This window comes from Notolepis coatsorum, assembly GCF_963971535.1.
Source record: "Notolepis coatsorum genome assembly, chromosome: 20".
Classification (NCBI taxonomy): Eukaryota; Metazoa; Chordata; class Actinopteri; order Aulopiformes; family Paralepididae; genus Notolepis; species Notolepis coatsorum.
In genome coordinates this window covers 33243384-33262933 of record NC_140184.1, presented here as the reverse complement: position 1 = coordinate 33262933, position 19550 = coordinate 33243384, and the positions used below count along the sequence as shown (strand labels likewise).

Here is a 19550-nt window from a genome sequence, read left to right as displayed (position 1 = left end):
GCAAATCAGTTATTTTACTTGTGCTTATTTATTTAGGCATTCCCAGATGTAATGACACATGAGCAGACAATAATAATTCATAAAAGCCTTGCATGTTTAAATGCCCCTGAAGACACACAATTATTGTGTTTTCTTTATGCAGTAATGCTCTATTAAGCTTAATTGCTAGTCCAACATGCACACACACGCGCACACACACACACACGTGCGCGCACATACACACACACACACACACACACACGCACGCCGCACGCACACACACACACACACACACACACGCACACGCACATGCACACACACACACACACACACACACACACACACACACACACACACACACACACACACACACACACACACACACACACACACACACACACATATACAATTTCAAATCTATTCTTGTATGTGAAATAAACACATTTCTCGGCTCATGTAAAATAAGCTGATTAATTTGTTATAGACTAGTAAGATATTAGATGACATTTCAAGATTCGATTGCATGCCTCTTGATTATGGGCTTTATGGCATTCGTGTTTTTCTTTGTTGTGTAGCCTAAAGGAAAATGAACAACTTGAAAATGATTGTTTTCTACAGACTACAATATATAACAATACACCGAAGTAACACAGAGTACAGCAACTTGCAATGGGCCTGGTCTACAAGATACACTATACGACTAAGGTACCCATGTACATGTCAAAATACTTCCCAAAGGTCAGTGAATACCACAACCACTACACCAGAGGAAGCTCAACAAATCATATTAAACCCAGATTCGGCTCAAACAAGGGACTAAATACGTTTCGCAATTATGCCACATCAATGTGGAACGCCCTACCCAAAGCTGTAAAGGAATGTGAATCCCTACCCACATTCAAAACCGCTCTTAAAGAGCACTTACGGGAGGCTGCAATTCGAAACTGGCCACCGTAAATGCCCAAAACCCCCACCACCTCCTAATAGACAGTCTCCTCCCCACCACATGTATATATTCCCTCCCCGCCGTATGTATATCTCTCTCCCACCCACCCACCCCCTCCTAATGTACAGTCCCCTCCCCATCACGTATATACTCTGTCAGGATCTAGGAGTAACAGTACTGTATATTTGAATACCGTTTATGTCACAAATGTATCAGTACTAAATACCTATATGTCCCTATGCCATAAATGTCATGTATGTTGTGTATGTCATAAATGTCTATATGAATTGAAAATGGGGGACCCTGATGGAAACAAGACAAACGTCTTTCTCAGGTCTGCATCCCCTTAACAATTGTGTGTATTGAGCCGTACTGTATTGTACCCATTCTGCAATCTGTTAAATAAAGTTTTCATTCATTCATTCATTCAGATTAATACGATTTATTCGGGTGAGTGTAAAAAACGAGGCTGGCTATCAATTTTGTATCTAATCTGACAATGCTCAATGGTGCCCCCTAGCGTTTTTCATCCAGTACTGACACAATAAAAGCTTCGTCTTCATTGGCCATTACACCTTTTACCGACCACTTCCATTGGTTGGTGAACATGTCCCGCCCTCTCGCGCTGTCTCGCGGTGGCAACGAGCCGCCCTCAGATCGAGAAGTCGAGGTTCGTTTGTGTTCACTCACTTCTTGTTGCATGTAGGCAGTGGAAGAAGCGATCTGTTGTAAGAAGAATCAGTCAAGAAAAAATAGCAGCTTTATTAACGAACCCATCCAAAGCAAATATTACATTGTTTACCATCCCTGGATATATGCTGTGTGATTCTACACTGCACATTTCTTGACGCAGGTAAGCTAGCTTACTTCTCGGTTTTTACTCGCAACCCTCTCTGTCCCATCGCCACAATGCAGTGCTAGCTCATGTTTTTTTCTATTCTATTTCATACGAGGAGCAAATACATAGATCACAACAACAACCACTTCAGCTTGTCAGACGCAGCCCTTTTAATGTGGCCACACGTTTAGCGTCACAACACTGACTGGTGTTCAGCCGCCAGCAGCATGTCGTGGCACCGAGTCCCAGTGGGTTGGAGGAACTTCAGAGCTGAGCAGCAGGGACTATGTTTGTATCTTCTTCACACAAATCCCTCTGCTCTGTGTTGTTAGCTGTCATGCTAACGTTATATCTGCTGAGCAAATATATCCTCTAGCTGTGCAGGAGGGAAACGATCTCGTTATTAATAAGCTCTTGTGAATGTATCTGTGGTAACCAGTGAGGATGGAGTGAGTGAGTGGACCAGAGTCGGACTGCGTTACTCGTCCTCCTCGGGCAGAGTCTGGATGATCTGCTAGCTAGCGTTAGCTCCACAGGGCTGAGCTGTTTCAACCCATAACTGCCGGGTTTAATAGCAGCATTTCAGCTGCCGTCCTCCGGGCATATAGGTTTGAAAAACGATACGAAAATAATGACAACAGACGTACATGTACATATTCAAAGTAAGCTCACACACAAAATTCAAACGCAATGACTGAAAAAAGGAATAGGCTGAAGCACATGCTTATTTTTGCCTATCCTTTACTATTCTTAAAAACTAAATATACTTTAAATATAAGAAAGAAAAACTTAAAATATGCTGCAAGATATAATTTGTTTTTCTTTTTCTTTAAGAGAAAAGAGAAAATAAATGTTTTATGTTTTACTCAACTGTACTCCTGAATTATTTTATCCTTCAGGGCCTTTTTAAATCTCCCCTGAGAGGTACACAACTTCAACCCGTCACTAAGACTATTCCACAATTTAACTCCCAAAATTGAAACACATCTAGCTTTTACATTAGTTCTTACCTTTTTATATGTTTTAAGAATACACAACCCTCTTAAATGATACTTTCCTTCTCTTGGTTGAAGTGTGATTAGTAGACTGTGCACCTGGAAATAAATAATATGGTGTTAGTAGAAGTCGAGTGGTAGAAGTTTTCACAGGGATGGTACAACTAAATGCTTGTGTTTTGAAGATTGTATTGAAGCGCACACGGTTTAAATGGGTGCTGCCCCCCATATGTAAAATAAATAAGTTATGCCCGGGCAACAAGCTGTCTTCTTGACCCTGTTGTTCCTCCTCGCTGCAGGCGTTTCTACTGGGTCTCTATAGTTTGCACCCGCATACTGGTGTATTGCTGTTGGTTATCCATCCACTCAAGTAAAGCATTTTGACAGACAGTTGGCTTGGCATACAGCCTCTTCTTCGATTAACTTTATTTGTATGCTCCAGTACTGTCTTTCATCATCTTATATTATCATTATTATTATCTATCCCTCCCTGCACAATATTTTCATCTTAAAATGTATCTTATCTCATTACAGTTATTAAACCCATTGCCATCTTGTTAATGGGTTTTCTAAACACTTACCTTTTTAAGCTCAGCATCTAGCCTACTTTTGAATGTTCTGTGCTTTTGTTTGATGCCCTCTCGCCTCGGAGTGCTAAAAGAAAAAGCAAAGCTACAGAATAGCCTGAACTTAGCAGAGTGCACTTTTTATCCTTTGATGTGTGTCCTTTTCCAAAGCCGCATTTCAAAAGTCCTCATTGATGGGTGCCCACAATCAGCAGTTCAGCTCACGTCATGAGCACTACTTGAAGAAAGAATGTCCTTTCTGTAACTGAAGTGTGTCTTGCTTGTAGTTTTAATTGTAGTGTTGTTCTCTGAAAACACCTAGACCTAGTAGTCTGCTGTGTGCAGTTTTCCATAGTGTACATTAGGGCTGACCCGAATAAATTTTTTGGGGCTTCAAAGCGTCTGCCCCAATTATAATTGAATATTCAAAGCTTGTGTTTTATTATAATTTTTTATATAAAATAAACTTGTATTAGTTGACAGCAGTAGGCTAATCCACAAAATACGGATACGGCTATAATAATATATATTAATAATAAAACACTTAAGCTTTGAATATTCAATTATAATTGGTGCAGAAGCTTCGAAGCCCCAAAAAATGTATTCGGGTCAGCCCTAATGTACACTGGAAAACTGCACACAGCAGACTACTAGGTCTAGGTGTTTTCAGAGAACAACACTACAATTAAAACTACAAGCAAGACACACTTCAGTTACAGAAAGGACATTCTTTCTTCAAGTAGTGCTCATGACGTGAGCTGAACTGCTGATTATGGGCACCCATCAATGAGAGGACTTTTGAAATGCGGCTAAATGGGACAAAACATTTAGCCTCATCGAGAAGCACAACGTTTCACGGGTAGACTAGAGCTAAATAGGTAGATAGGTTTTCTGAAAGTTCTATATATCCTTGTCTGAGAAGAACTGATAAATAATGAATGATGTTGGGTTATTATTTTAATATGCAAATTCTTATTTTTGGAGGGGTAAAAACATTTATTCTAATACTGATTTTGGCGTTGATTACCCATGGCAAGGCTTGAAGCTTGAGCCTTGGACGCATAATAGGTCAGCCCTAGTGTACATTGAATTATGTCATACGTTATATAGGCTTATGATCAAGAGTAGGCTGTATGTAGAGTGCCATACTTAGTCTAAAGTGTTGTAACTTGTTCTGTGTCCACTCCCTTGCTGCGTACCATCCTAACTGCATGCAATCCGACCTGAGGTCTGAGATCTTGGCTGGTTGTCATCATTTCCCAAACTGATCTCTAGGCTACACAGTTGCCTTTGCGCCTCATAATTATTCTGTCACTCAGTTGGGCTATGCAAAGTCTGATCTTGCTCAACAAGAATCAACCTCGGCAAGATCCAGCCTGTCTGGTTGTGCTCATGGCTTGAACACTGGGCTTGGCTCTAAATCACTGGTTATAGTGTCTGTGGCACTCGGACAGAATGCCTTCAAGACTTCAAGGCAGGTTTTGATTGCAGGCTGTGTGAATCCACAGCTACTTTATGAAGCATAGAGAAATGTCTCTTTCCCGCTTTAGTCTACTGATGAGCTCAGCAATGTCTTTCATCTGCCGGGCTCAGCTCAGGTTGTGAATGGTTGGTAATGGTCTTCAGATTGCAGCAGGTCAATTGTGTGTCTTTTGAAAAACAGTGGATTTGTTGCATCTTTGCAGCTGTCTTGAAATATGCCTTATAAAACATACATTATTGTTTTGCGACAGGCGGCAAAGCAATTTTTATATAACATATTGGACTTTTTTTTATAATATAAGATGAATCTTTATTTATCCCTGTGGGGAAATGTGTGTGTCAAAGCAGCAGCAACAGGAGAGGGAGAGGAGTCGGACAGGCATGATAATATGAATAACCTATACAAATACAAATATAGTAACAAAGAAATGAAGATGAAGGTCTGAACTGCACTGGATGTCTGGACAGGTCGGACATATGTGCAGGGCTTGACATTAGCACCCGCCACCTGCCAGATGCGGGTAGAATTCCCCTGTGGCGTGTAACTCCGTCATTCTACCCGCCACAGTGGCTGGCTAGTGGCTTAAAGGTCTGTCTGTCTGTGTGTATGTGTGTGTGTGTTTAGCGTCTTTTTCTCCCTGGCCATGTGCGTTCTAAAAAAAAAAAACTCTGCCTTTGATTGGCTATAACACGTGCATTATGCAAAGACCAGCCCTGATCTGCCTCTGATTGGCTCTGATCGTCACCCTGATGCTGAATGACGGAATAAACAAAAAAGCCATGTGGTACTGTGAAACCTGAAACCTCTCTTCAAAGTTATTTTCATACTGAGTCGCGTCACCAATAAACATAATAGTTTTCAAGTAGGTCTGGGCGATATGGAAAAAAATCATATCGCGATAACAATATGATAATTTTATTTTATTTCTCGATATCGATAATTATCGAATTGTTATAAGTATAAATTTTTTTTTTTTTTTTTTTTTTTTTTTAACAACAGATGTATGTTTATTTTGCAGCAATTCTTTGTCATTGCCGCCATCTTTAGTGTTATATCCCCTCACACTCCAGTTCTCAGGCTGTAGCTGGTTTAAAAGCTAAAGTAAACCGGCTTCTCTGCTGGCTGTGGCTCCAGAGGAGTTGAACAGTTCTGGCTCTGCTCGTTTATTTTCGATCTTTTGGCGCTTTTTTGGTGGACAAACCACCGCACATGTGCACTGTGACTCGTGACTGGAGTCTAGTTCTGCTAGCACACATAGCCTACTGTGTACAGACGGTTTCAAAATGTATTTTAAATTAGAAAGCAAACAAAATAAATGGACAAGAGAAAAAGAAATCTGAATTTGGTCAGTATTGTCATTTGGACAAGCAAAGCCATTACTTTAAGTTGCAGGCAAGAAAGACAAGTCTGTCCACTGTCTCTGGTTTTAAAACTGCCCTGTTGCAGGTAAAAAAAAAAAAAAAAAAAACGATTTTTCGATTTTTTTAAAAATTTCGATATTCGATATCGATTATTGAAATATATCGCGATATTTATCGTTATCGTTATATCGCCCAGCCCTATTTTCAAGACATTGCGTCTGTCTGAGAGAAGAATCAAGCATCGGAAATACATTTGGACTGCAGTATTCTGTTGTGGATGGTTAAAACCTTTGTTTACATACTGGTGTGGATTAAAATGTTTGTTTATGGACTCGTTTTCTGCCTGGCTGAAATCAAGCTGGCGGGCTCGTTGAACACTGCTACAACCTCCACTCCACCACAAGTCTCTGTAAGGGCGTTTTCACACCTAGCTCGTTTGGAGCTGTTCCGAAACCTGGAGCGTTTACTCCCTATTTCGGTTCATTTGGGCATATATGAACACAGCAATCACATTCTGTTGCGGAACAAAACAAGCGGGCCGAGACCACCTAGAGAACCAAACGAACCCGACGCGACTCGTACGCTGTGAGAATGCAATCGATTTAACAAACCGACAACTCACTTGCCGTACTGTATACGCGCTGCATGATGATGCAACGCACTCGTGCCCTGGACTGTTCCATCAGAGGGGGGAGCTTTGGTGGCCAGTGTGAGTGGCTACAGACCACTGCACTTAAATATAAACATTAGTCTACCTGGAGACTCAATGAGGTAATTGTAGATGTTGCCATAAGACGCGTCTGGTCATTTAGAGGGATCATTTGTTTCATTATCCTGTTCGGCTGAAAGGACACTGGCCACCGAAGCTCCCCCCTCTGATGGAACAGTCCAGGGCGGGTGTGCGTTGCATCACAATCCGTGGGCAATCTGCGCATGTGCATGGGGGATGCTCTGCTTAAAAACTGGCTTTTTCGCTGCCGAATTAGTTCTGATCGATTAGGAATGGCTCGCGCCGTGTTCAGGAGATTCTGGCGCATACAAGTCTATTCGATCATGTCTCTAGCACCCCCACAGCCGTATCTGCACTTACATCACGGCTCTCATCCACATTCATTAATTTGCTCCCCCGCTCTCCCCTCCCCGATTTCAATGTAACGCAGAGATTCACGGTTAGGGGGAAACCCCAAAATCTGACCAATGAGTGACAGTTTGCTCGCGCATGCGTTTGTTTTGGTCCGCTGTTAACACAGCCGTGTGAACACAAACAAACTAAGGGACAAGTGCAACATTGTATCATTATAGTCCCTGTGTCTCCCTGAATCGGAACAAAGCAAACAAACTACAGGTGTGAAAACGCCCTAAGTAAGCTAGCTAATGGCTAATGCATCCTTACACTACTGGCAAGTATTTTCATATCTTAACCAGCGTTGCACCTTGCAAGACACTTATAATGAAACATTCCACGGCGACATTGTTCATCAATTCATTCAACCTAGAACCTAAGCGCTCTCTCTCTCTCTCTCTCTCTCTCTCTCTCTCTCTCTCTCTCTCTCTCTCTCTCTCTCTCTCTCTCTCTCTCATATATTCATCACGGTGGTGAAAAAAGTTAGTCTGGAGCCCATTTTCACATGACTATTTTTATAATCACATTATTACCATTGTTGGGTTATGATCGGCGTGTGTGGGGATTTTTGGCTGGTGAAAATGCTGAGTGCCTACTCCTAGTGACTTTGGAAAACCACTAGCCACAGTGGCTAGTGAGCCAAAAAGTTAATGTCAAGCCCTGCATATGTGACATCAATAATTTCACTATGTACAGCCCCCCCCGGTATAAAATATACAGACTATCCTAAGTCAACCCCATGTACATGCAAGGCCTGTCCCCGACTAAGGATTTGTATAGTCAACTTTAATTGACAAATTGGCAGATAGTAGTTGCATTCGACTGAGAGATTGGCAGTCGACTACGGCTCCTTTTCGATCGATTATTTGACTAGTCGAGGTCAGCCCTAATGTAGGGCTGGGCGATATGGCCTAAATTATTTATATGATATCACAATATTTTCTGACCTTTCGGCGATACACGATACATCACAATGTTTTTCTTTTTTTCCCCAAACAATTCATTATGAGGCTTACCAAGAATGTATTTGAGTTTGCAAGCTAACATTAAAGACAAAATAAAATACCCATGCATTTAGCATTTTTATATTATATATTAGATTTAGATTATTGGATTAGATTATATATTGCATATATTTAGCAATGAGATATTATATGATTTAGATATGAAATATGATTAATTGAAAATGGCTGATGTAAACAAGACGAAAGTCTTTCTCTGGTCTGCATCCCCTAACAATTGTATATATTGAGCTGTACTGTACCCATTCTGCAATATGTTAATACAGTTTTAAATCAGCATTATATAGCATTTTAGCATTTTTATGAAACTACTGTATATTTGTATGTCTCTAAATGTTTTGATGAATTGAAAATGTAGGACCCTTATGTAAAAAAGCCGAAAGTCTTTTTCTGGTCTTCATCCTCCAGTCAGTCCACTGTTGTTGTATTGAGCTGTACTGTATTGTACCCATTCTGCAATCGTTAATAACGTTTTCATTCATTCAATCGTTCAGCCGGCAACAGAATAATTTTGATTGACAGTCGAGTCTGCCAATTACGTCACACCGCTTGCACCGCCCTGCTGTTCTTAGCACCAATCGGCAAGCGCTATGCGTTTTTTACTTTCCGCTCTGTCCGCCATTGATTTTGACGAGAGCTCAGCTCAACGACAACAACAGCTCCCCGCGGCCGACGAGTGATTACCAGCGCACCGCAGCATGACTTAAAGGAGGCATAATGATTTTACTGCAACGGATGTTATAATAAAAGCCTTTCCATACATCTGTCTGATTGAAAACTTTATTAACAGACCGCAGAATGGGCACGCACAACTCAGCACGGGCTGAGATAGGGCTGGGCGATATAACGATAACTATAAATATCACGATATATTTTAATAATCGATATCGAATATCGAAATAAAAAATAAAATATATATATATATATTTTTTTTATATATATATATATTTTTTTACCTCCAACAGGGCAGTTTTAAAACCAGAGACAGTGGACAGACTTGTCTTTCTTGCCTGCAACTTAAAGTAATGGCTTTGCTTGTCCAAATGACAATACTGACCAAATTGAGATTTATTTTTCTCTTGTCCATTTATTTTGTTTGCTTTCTAATTTAAAATACAGTTTGAAACCGTCTGTACACAGTAGGCTATGTGTGCTAGCAGAACAACTAGACTCCAGTCACGAGTCACGGTGCACATTTTCCACCAAAAAAGCGCCAAAAGATCGAAAATAAATGAGCAGAGCCAGAACTGTTCAACTCCCCTGGAGCCACAGCCAGCAGAGAAGCCGGTTTACTTTAGCTTTTAAACCAGCTGCAGCCTGAGAACTGGAGTGTGAGGGGATGTAACACTAAAGATGGCGGCAATGACAAAGAATTGCTGCAAAATAAACATACATCATTTTTTATTTTTTTTAATACTTACCGTATAACAATTTCGATAATTATCGATATCGAGAAATATGATAACATTATCATATCGTTATCGCGATATGATTTTCTTCCATATCGCCCAGCCCTAGTTAAAAGTCCTAACTGTTCTCCAGCAGTTAACCAACGGAGCCCGATGGCTCCTGGCACTACTGATTTGTGGCCAGATTTGTGGCCAGTCTCCTCACAGAGGGGATGGGAGGCGTTCTCCAGGATACCAGTTTATTTCTCGTTCTCCTCTTCGCAACCACCTCTAGATTGTCCAGTTTGAATCCCACTATGAAACTAACCTTCCTCACCAGCTTGTTCAGTTTGTGTCTCTTCAGTTAATTTGACCCCCCCCCCCCCCCCAGCATACCACAGTGAAAAAGAGGAGGATGGCTACTACACAGACTGGTAAAACAACCTCAGTAGCCTGTTGCACACGTTGAAGGATCTGAATCTCCTCAGGAAGAACGGCCTGCTTTGACCCTTCCTGTAGAGGGCCTCTGTGTTATCAGACCAGTCCAGTTTATTGTTTGTGTACTCCCAGGCACTTGTAGTAGGTCTCCACCACCAGCTCCTTGGTCTTGCTGATTGTTGAGTTGGAGGTGGTTGTTGTCACACCATCCTACGGAGTTCTCCACCAGGGCCATATTCCCCGTACCTGGTTCAACTAAGTCGATCAAAAGTCCCATTATCCAGATTCAATTAACCCGATGTTTGAATCCAGGCTTTCCCTGTTCCTCGAACGCTGGTTAATTCGAACCAGACTTGCTACTCAGGATAATTGCGCACGGCCGCCTCACCTGAAAAGACAGCAGGTGTCGATCGCACAAATCCTGATTTTTTAACGGCATTAATTGATTGATTGATTTAAAACTTTAGTAACAGATTGCAGAATGGGTACAATACAGTATGGCTCAATAGCCTCGCAGACGAGTTAAATGCATATCTATAGGCAAATTTTAAGTCCCTCATTACCCCAATCAATCAGATTATATTTCTTTAAATGTGCCGGCTTAATGGAATGAATAATCGAATGAGATCTTGCTAGCGAAAATAATTAGTTCAACTCTTTCAGAATAAGTAGATACAATTACAAACAAGCCCAAAGAGTATCTAATTGATATGAAATAATAGATACTTATGAGGATATCTGTACTGTATGCGCTCGGCTTAGGTATCATGTACTTTATATATAAATACGTGGTTCCCAAAATGTTCAAGGCGCGACCCCTGAAATAATGTCAGAGGCTTGGAGGGAGGCTAGGCATAAAAAAAAAAAAAAAATGTGTTTCCTGTTGGTTGTCAGTTAGGCCATGGGTAGGTAGGGAATTTATTTTATTTTATTTTTTTATTTTATTCGTTTCCACGGCGACTATGGATAGGGAATTTCTTTATTAAATTAAAATGTTCACAACAACATGGATGCATGTACTCTGCCAGCATGTTTAATATCCATAATACTAAAGGTTTGACTAAGATTTCTATGAAACTTTATAAATTTTTTTTTTTTTTTTTTTTTTTTTACACATATTTTTTTAAACTCATAAAATATATTGGGTCGCACCTAAATCGGCAGGGTCGGTCGGCAACCGGAAACAAACCATTATTTTTGTTAGGCCTTATACAGTTTCACTATTAATCAGGTTTTAATCTGTTTCGGACATCATCCATACATGCATTGAATTGATTAACCTTTGGTTTATACCAGTGACACCTCATGTTCATCATCAGATAACAGTGCTTGAACAGATAAATGCATTTTCTCATTAATTCATCAAAACGTCAAAGGCTCATTCAATTTCTCAAATCCGCCAAACAGCGCATCTCATCAGACATTTTAATCCCAGTTACAATATCACAATAACGTGTGAGTGACAGTGATACAATTCAACAATCCACAGATTCATATTCCTCGTAATTAATATCCACAATCCACGCATAAAGATGCTTCAATTTGTGCGGCTGATTGGCGCAGTGGGCAAGGCGCTCGCCTCTAACACAGGAGATGCTGTGTTCGAGCCCAGCTCTCGGCGTTGCTACCGGCTGGCTGGTCGTTCATACTAACACAATTGGCAAGTGTTAGAGGGTGGGAAAGCCGGTGGGTGGGGATTGGACGTTGTGGACAGCGACTCCTACAGGTCGGTTTGGTGACGCCGGTGCGGCGGAAGCAGGACGTAGCGGGGGCAGCGTGAGCCTCCCACGCGTTACTCCTCGCCACTGAGAGTTCGAGCTGCTGCGGTGAAAAGATGCGAGACTAGATGGCTAATAGGGGTGGGACAATACATCGATCCAGATCGATATATCGATCTATTATCAATTATCAAATAGGAAAGATGCAACGTAAAAAGATCGATTCATATTGCGATACTCTTATTTTGAAAATCCCCTCGTGAGCATATCCGCCCGCCCGGCTGGCTGCAACAACAACAGTAGCTCAGCGCAGCTCAGCGTGTGTAGACGTTAGACAACATTGCTTCAGAGTCCGCCTATTTTACCCGAAATAAGTGCCTGTTGTTTTTTTCCCCCACAAGGGGTCAAATGCATCTAACATGCTTTCCATCCTCGCCATTCCTTTATGCCCACGTCGCGTTAAATACCGAAATTTACTTTGCGTTAGCGTGAGCTAACTAAGCTAAGCTGATAGAGAGAGCTGCAGAGGTCCACTAGGGACTGGGAAGGAGGGGGGGGCTACTGCATTCTCGAGATAGCCCCACTAACAGGATCTGGCCGGTACTGCACCTTCTGACTCCCAATATGCCTTTTCCAGCTAAATACAGCGCTGTGATAGGATATTAATATCGGAAAAAAACGAACCAAAAACAGTGAACAGGAGGTCTATTTGTATTAAAAACAATAGATTGTTTTTCATTTAAATGTCTGGAAGAGATTAGGGCTGACCCCTATTAATCGATTAGTCGAATATATAATTCAATTATTATTATTTTTTTTCAAAAGAAAAGAGGCATAGAAGCGTGGCTAACGCTAATGGCACGCATACCAGAGGCTAACTGCCTACGAAAACAGGCACAGAGGCACTGAAAGAGCATTTCACCCACACTATACTAGACGAATATCAAGATGTATCCATCAGTGGACCAATTGCATGCTTTTGCAGAGGACAAGAAGCCTTCAGTCGACTCCTTCAGACATTAAGCACCCCCCACAGCCCAAATGGAATGATAATTTTTTTTTTAAATATTATATATATATATATATTTTTTTTAAGTCGACCAATAGTCAACTAACGGCAAATTTTGGCCAATCCTAGTCGACCATCCAAATCCTTAGTCAGGGACAGCCCTAGAAGAGATCAACAATAAAAATGTCATGATATTTCCATTGCCTTTTTTTGTTGTTGATTTAAATGTTACTGATTGTGTTAAATGGGCATATAATATCGTCTCATATCGATCGCAGGCACCTGAATCGAATCGTATCGTGGCAGACTTTGTGATATCGGAAAATATCGCATTGTTGTCCAAAGAATCGATATCGTATCGTATCGTGATGAAACTGGTGATTCCCACCCCTACTGGCTAATATAATATATTATGATAGGCAGCTATAGGCTAATAGTATTTGTTATCTTCTCCCTTTGGGCAACATACTTTTTGTGTGGAAATTGTGCTGTAGCCAAAGAAAATGCTTTTATTTTGCTGGCCAGTCACCATTGGACACCACTTGCCTAATTTGCATGAGAGAAGACTAGGCAAATCATTTTTTTTGCTCATTTATAAGTAACATTTACCTATTATTATTTCCACATACCATTAGACCTAATACCTTTTTGGAACATACTGGTATTCATCATATTGATGAATAAAGTCTAGCTGATGAAGAACAATTTTCCTAATCTTTCCTCATCAGGTTACAATCTGTTTTCTTCCAGTAGAGAAGAGAAGAGAGACAATAACTGGAACGTTTTCTTCCCCAGACATTTGAATTTCTTCTGTTCTCCCTTTTATCCACTTCCTGTTTTAGAGTTTTGAGAAAGCTTTAGCAACAGACCAGTGGGCCACTTTCCTGAGCTTTATGAAAAAAAACTCATGCTTCAAAGAAAAACATTTTTCTTCTTGTACTGAAAGGGGGCATTGTTTATGGTGTTAGCCAGCTGTTGCGGTCTGTTAAAGTTGATTTCCAAAGCAAGCGAGTTTGTGATGGCAACACTTGTTTTGGATTTGCCCTGTATAGTTTGCTGGGAGGTCTGTATTGCAGGGTTCAGGTAGCAGTGGGGGGGGTTATCGGAGCTGGATGGTCTGTGGACACACTGGACAGGCAAGCCGGCAAGGCAGATCACCCTACTACTACTGCTGCTGCTGCTCAGCCCCTTCCTGGAGTTGACCAGACAGTCTGTTTTAAGACCTATTATCTCCTCATTGAATCCTACCCTTTGTGTTTGTTTGTTTATTTATTTATTTTTGTCCTTTGCATTTCAAGAGCCATACAAGTGCTTGCTGTTATCGAATACTGATAGGGTCTCTTATAATTCTCTGGAAGTTTTGTATGAAGCCAAAGGCCTTTCAAGTCCATTAAGAAATAGACATGTTCAATAAAAGACTGTAGGCAGTAGTTTTAAGATTCTACAAGTGAATTTCCCCAGACCTCTCTTGGTAGAGCCTGAGTTGTGGCCAGCAGTAGCAACACCACCCCTACCTATACCCACTGAAATCCAATCCAGACAACACAAGAACTGACCGTATGATAACCTTAAACTAAAACCTCACGGTTTAACACGTTTGCAATTTAGATCTAATTCTTCTAAACAAAATAATCCATTGTAATATAATGCAATTAACTTATCATTATCAAATCAAATAAAATTTATTTGTAAGGCCCGACAACACACGTTAATGTCCCCATGGGCCGTACAAGTCTTCTTTAACACTTTAACTGCCGGGAAACGCTTTACAGCGTCATTCCCGGCCATGCTCAAGTTGCCGAAGGACGCTTTACAGCGTCTTTAATATCAATATTTCAAAAATCTGTGATCGGATTCATATTTCCCCTCCGCTGGCCTGAGATCCACCAGGAGGACCCACTGAGCTCTCTGGCGGTTCAGGAGCGCCATCTGGTGGCCGATCGGCGCAATCGCCAAACAGGAAGTGCTATGGAGGTTGTGCTGGTCGGCCATATTACTTCCGGGCACTCGGTTTGGCTGCCGACACTCTGGCTCGTCACAATATAATAGCGATCCATTGCCAATAACTCGATAAACAACATGATTTGGACGTATATAGTATTATACAAGCTGGAAATGGTTCATCAGGATAAACATCCCATAATCGAAAACGGTCTACACCACGCTGATCGTCCAACGGCGCGAGGAAGATCCGGTGAGATTCAGCGTTATTCTTGAACGTGTTCCATATAAACTGTTATGATGAACATATGACCCACACTAGATGAATGATATAACGCTGCCCACGGAATTATAAACGATCCCCCGCCCATCCGGTCATCATCAGATCATACGTAGATCATTCTAGAAGTACGTCCAATTGAAATTTTTTATACCGCCCCGATTGCCATCAAACTGTATTTCATCATCAATATAATGCATTTGGGGCTATAGATCACGTTCTGGAGAAAGCTGCAGAAAGAGATGAAAACATACTTATACATTAGACCATACTTTACTATGAATATGTGAATGAAAAAGTTTAACGTTGCTACACAATGAACAATACATATAGGACTTTGAATGGGCCCTAATAATGGCAATGTAGCAATAGAATTTAAAAAGTTATAGCCATGCAAAGAAGGGGTACTTATCCATAGACAAATAGAGCTGGCAACCCATGGTATAGCATGAATTTAACCTCTGGCACCCATAGTGTTAATTAAACAAGTCAAGAAGAAACATAACAATAAGTCAAGAACAGAACAAGAACACCATAAGGTCCAACAAATTTAAAATAAATGCAAATAAATGAAAGAATGCAAGCACTCCCAGACATTATCTACACAGGTATTACACATATCCTGTAATGAAATATTAAGAGCATGTACAGACATGTTTATATAATTTAAATCATAGACTATCATGAAGAAACAGATTTAGCAGGTGTACTCAAACTTTTGACTCGTAGTATACGAGTAATGCTATAAAATTATTACTAATGGGACGTTTTGTCGTTTTCTATTCAGTACCATTAACACTTTGAGCGCAGCCGTGTTTTCCTTTTTACCCCCTTGAATGCCACCATCCACGGCCAATATTAACGTTAATATCGCCTAATCTATGTTTTAAATCATGGCTATGTGTCTAATCTGCCCATCGCTTATCAGAATCATTTTCCAGTCAACATTGGCAAGGCAGATTGTTTTTTTATCGCTTCATTTCCGTTTGATAGCATTTTGAAAATCACCCGTTTTCGGGGGGAAAAAAACCCATGCCTATGATAATCGCCTTTTACTGGAATATTCCAGAACGTTGTCATTTGTCGGCCTATTTATGAATAGTTTTCAAATAAACGCTAGATGATCGATAGTATATGTGTGCGCACACACGCTCGTGCCGTGCGCTGATAATCGCTGCTCTTATTTCCTCATGGCTTTTACAGTCAAAACAGCCATATCACATATCACATAAACGCTTATATATCTGTGTAAACGAGTCTGATTATCCTAACACTGATAACATAGATTCCTTACCTGAGGTCAGATGGTATCCAATTATCTATTATCTATTTATTCCAATTTCCGATCGCCATTAGAAAAAATCTATAAATGTATTGATCCATCGTGTGTACAGTATAACACATGATCCGCACGGCTCAGAGGCTCCAGAATGAACTCTGGTAGACCCCGGCTGCATCAGTGAGAAGTAAAATGTGGAGTCAGAAATCCGTTCTCCCATTCACTTTCATTGAGTCCATTCCAAAAGGGTGATTTACCATCTGGGAGACGATAGGGCGGAGGATCTCCAACGGTAGGCTTGCGTGATGCAATATGATTTCAGATCGCTAATAAAAAAATTGTGACCGTGGCATTCAGCGATCGGGGCGTAAACCCGAGAAAAGCTGTGAGTGGCATACAAAGTGTTAAGGTGTGTATATACCTGGGGTCTTTCACATGGGACTTTACTTTCTTATAACCTAGATGAACTAGTGATTAATGAACGCACACATCTATGCCAGATTTCTTTTTTGGCTCAACCGGACAATTATACAGAATTTACACTACAGTATTTAACGTTACATGGAACTCGATGGAGAATTGTCATTTATGTCCGGGCGAACCTGGAATCTGGTAGCTAACTTAACAGTTCAGCTCCCGGCTTGATAAAGTGGATCCTCCTTCACGCTTTTACCACACCAAACACATGCTAGCAATAGATAAAGTATTTGGCTTGTTTGCTAGCGTTAGCTCAAACTAATAACTGCACAGATATATGCTGTATATACAGAGCTTACCAGCACTGGTAGCAGACACTTTCTTTCTGCATGTTTTGCAGGTCGGAGACCCATTACAATTTAGGAGTCCGTTTGATTCTTTTGGAATAGCCAAATGTTCCCATACCTTTGCCGTTTTTTTGGAGTAAACGCTGGCGCTATTCTATCCTCCTCAACCCTAATCAGGGTTGTTTGCATGCTGCATCCTCATACCGCACGCAAACAAAAAACACTGACTTTTTTTCATTAGTAGGCTGACGTTAGTCGTGTAACATTACATTGTATCGGTGGAGAAATCTTCAGATAAATCTTATTTGAATTAAACTGTTCACACTAGGGCTGTCCCCGACTAAGGATTTGGATAGTCGACTATGATTGGCCAAAATTTGCCGTCGACTACGGCTCCTTTCGACCAATTAGTCGACTATTCGACTAATAGGGGTCAACCCTAGTTCACACTGAATTTTTTATTTATAAGAAATTTACACAAACCACAGGTAACACGGTTACCATAAATAATGTAAATTGCTTCTGTGTGAAAACGATGAGTTTTGAGTTTACCTTGAAACCTGTGCACCATGCCATCTCTAGTACCATCTTTGGCTAACAGGTTGCTGTTTGACGACATTACAGATTCTACCTTAGTTTTTAGTGTTCTGCCTAGGGCTTGGCGATAAAAAGAGAACGATAATCATCGCGATAAATTATTTCCTCGAAATAAACATGAAACGTGGTCGCAAAGTTTCGATATATCGATTTCCCAAGCTTGGACCAAACAGTGTTCCATTCTATGCATATGATCCAGTGGCGGTAGGTTGCCCCCTGGTGGAATATAATAATCTATGCACTGGGCCGTGTGTGTACTGCGTAGAAGAAGGTGCGCGGACTGATGACCGTGATGACGACATCAACTCGAGACAAGTTTTGGTGTTTTGAAATCACGCGGCATAATCACAAGAGAAAACATTCATTCAGACTGTGTTGGAACAGTTGTATATAACAAAATGGATTTATATGGATTATAGACTTGGACACATTCATGGAGAATTCAAGCCGGGACCACGACGCTTCTCAAAGGGTTGGCTCGACACGCGAGTCGCAACGGCTCTCCAACTCGTCTCGTAGTGACCGGCGCAGCAAACAAAGTGAGTCTATTAATAGCCCGTCCGTCGGCGCCGGGCATAAGAAGTTAATTACTGACCGAAATGTATATCGACGATAATTATCGATATCGAGTTATATGAAAATAATTTTATAATTTTATCGCGATAACGTTTTTGGCCATATCGCCCAGCCCTATTCTGCCTTCTATAGAACAGTGAATTGCCTGCATTGTTGCCTTGTCTGCAGAACCTCTCATTTCACACTCCCTTGATTAACTTAAAGGAACACTCCAACATTTTGGGAAATTTGCTTATTTGCTGTCTACCCTGGAGTTAGACAAGAAGATGCATACCTTTTTCTTCTCTGTGCATGCAGTAGGAATAGGAAGACTATGGATGCCCCGATCGATAGGCCAGCGATCGGTATCGGCCGATATTCAGTATAAATATGAGATAATGCTTTATTTTTGCCGATCGTGAAAACCGATCGAAAAACATGATCCAATTCTTAGCGGAGATCTCACTCGCTGACTTCTCTCTCAGGCACACAGCTGCTGCTGCTGCAGCGCACTGCTCCTCCCCCTCCTCCTCCTCCCCTGCCCCTCCCTTACCCGTGTCAACAAATGCTCCGGCAATAGTCTGCTCTAGTGCATGCGACCTCTGTGAGCTAACGTTAGCTACCTAGCTATCGTTACTGTTTAAACAACACTTTTAGTTTAATACATGAGGCATTGTCTAATGGTATCTAGCTGGCTAGCTACTGATAGCTCCTGATATCAACAAATGCTCCAGCAATAGTCTAGTAGTGCATGATACCTCCGGTAGCTCACGTTAGCTCACGTTAGCTTACTGTTCAAAACAAAATTTCCCATTAAACTAAATAGTTCACTGAGGCGTTGTCTTAACGCTATCTAGCCGGCTAGCATTAGCTACAGATAGCTCCTGATATCAATGTCTTATAACATTGATTCGATGCGTATTCGAGCCCCTTGCATCGCAGTCACGAAAGGGGCTAGCTGAGGGAGTAGGGTATATCTGCAGAGCCGCAGATCTATATACCCTACTGAGGGCATGCTGAATGTGATTTGACCAAAGCAGAGTATACACAGACAGTGGAGATATCGAGCATTTTGACTTGTTGCATGGTGGCGATGTCTCGCAGATAATACAACTACAAGCATAATTATATAATAAATATATTTTATAAAAAAAAAAATATATATATATATATATATTTTTTTTATAAAACCAAAAACGATCGGTATCGGTATCGGCCGATATGGCTCATAGACGATCGTGATCGGTGATCGGTATCGGTGGCAAAAA

At 41.0% G+C, this 19550-nt stretch overlaps 1 protein-coding gene across 1 annotated transcript in view; it reads left to right on the top strand.

Annotated features, from left to right (window-relative positions):
• Positions 1-1611: 1611 nt before the first annotated feature.
• glceb (glucuronic acid epimerase b) overlaps positions 1612-19550 on the top strand; it is a 156166-nt gene continuing 138227 nt past the window's right edge. Inside the window, exon 1 of the mRNA XM_084337298.1 lies at positions 1612-1778. The gene's annotated coding sequence lies outside the window, so the exon portion shown is untranslated. The remainder of the gene's footprint in view (positions 1779-19550) is intronic.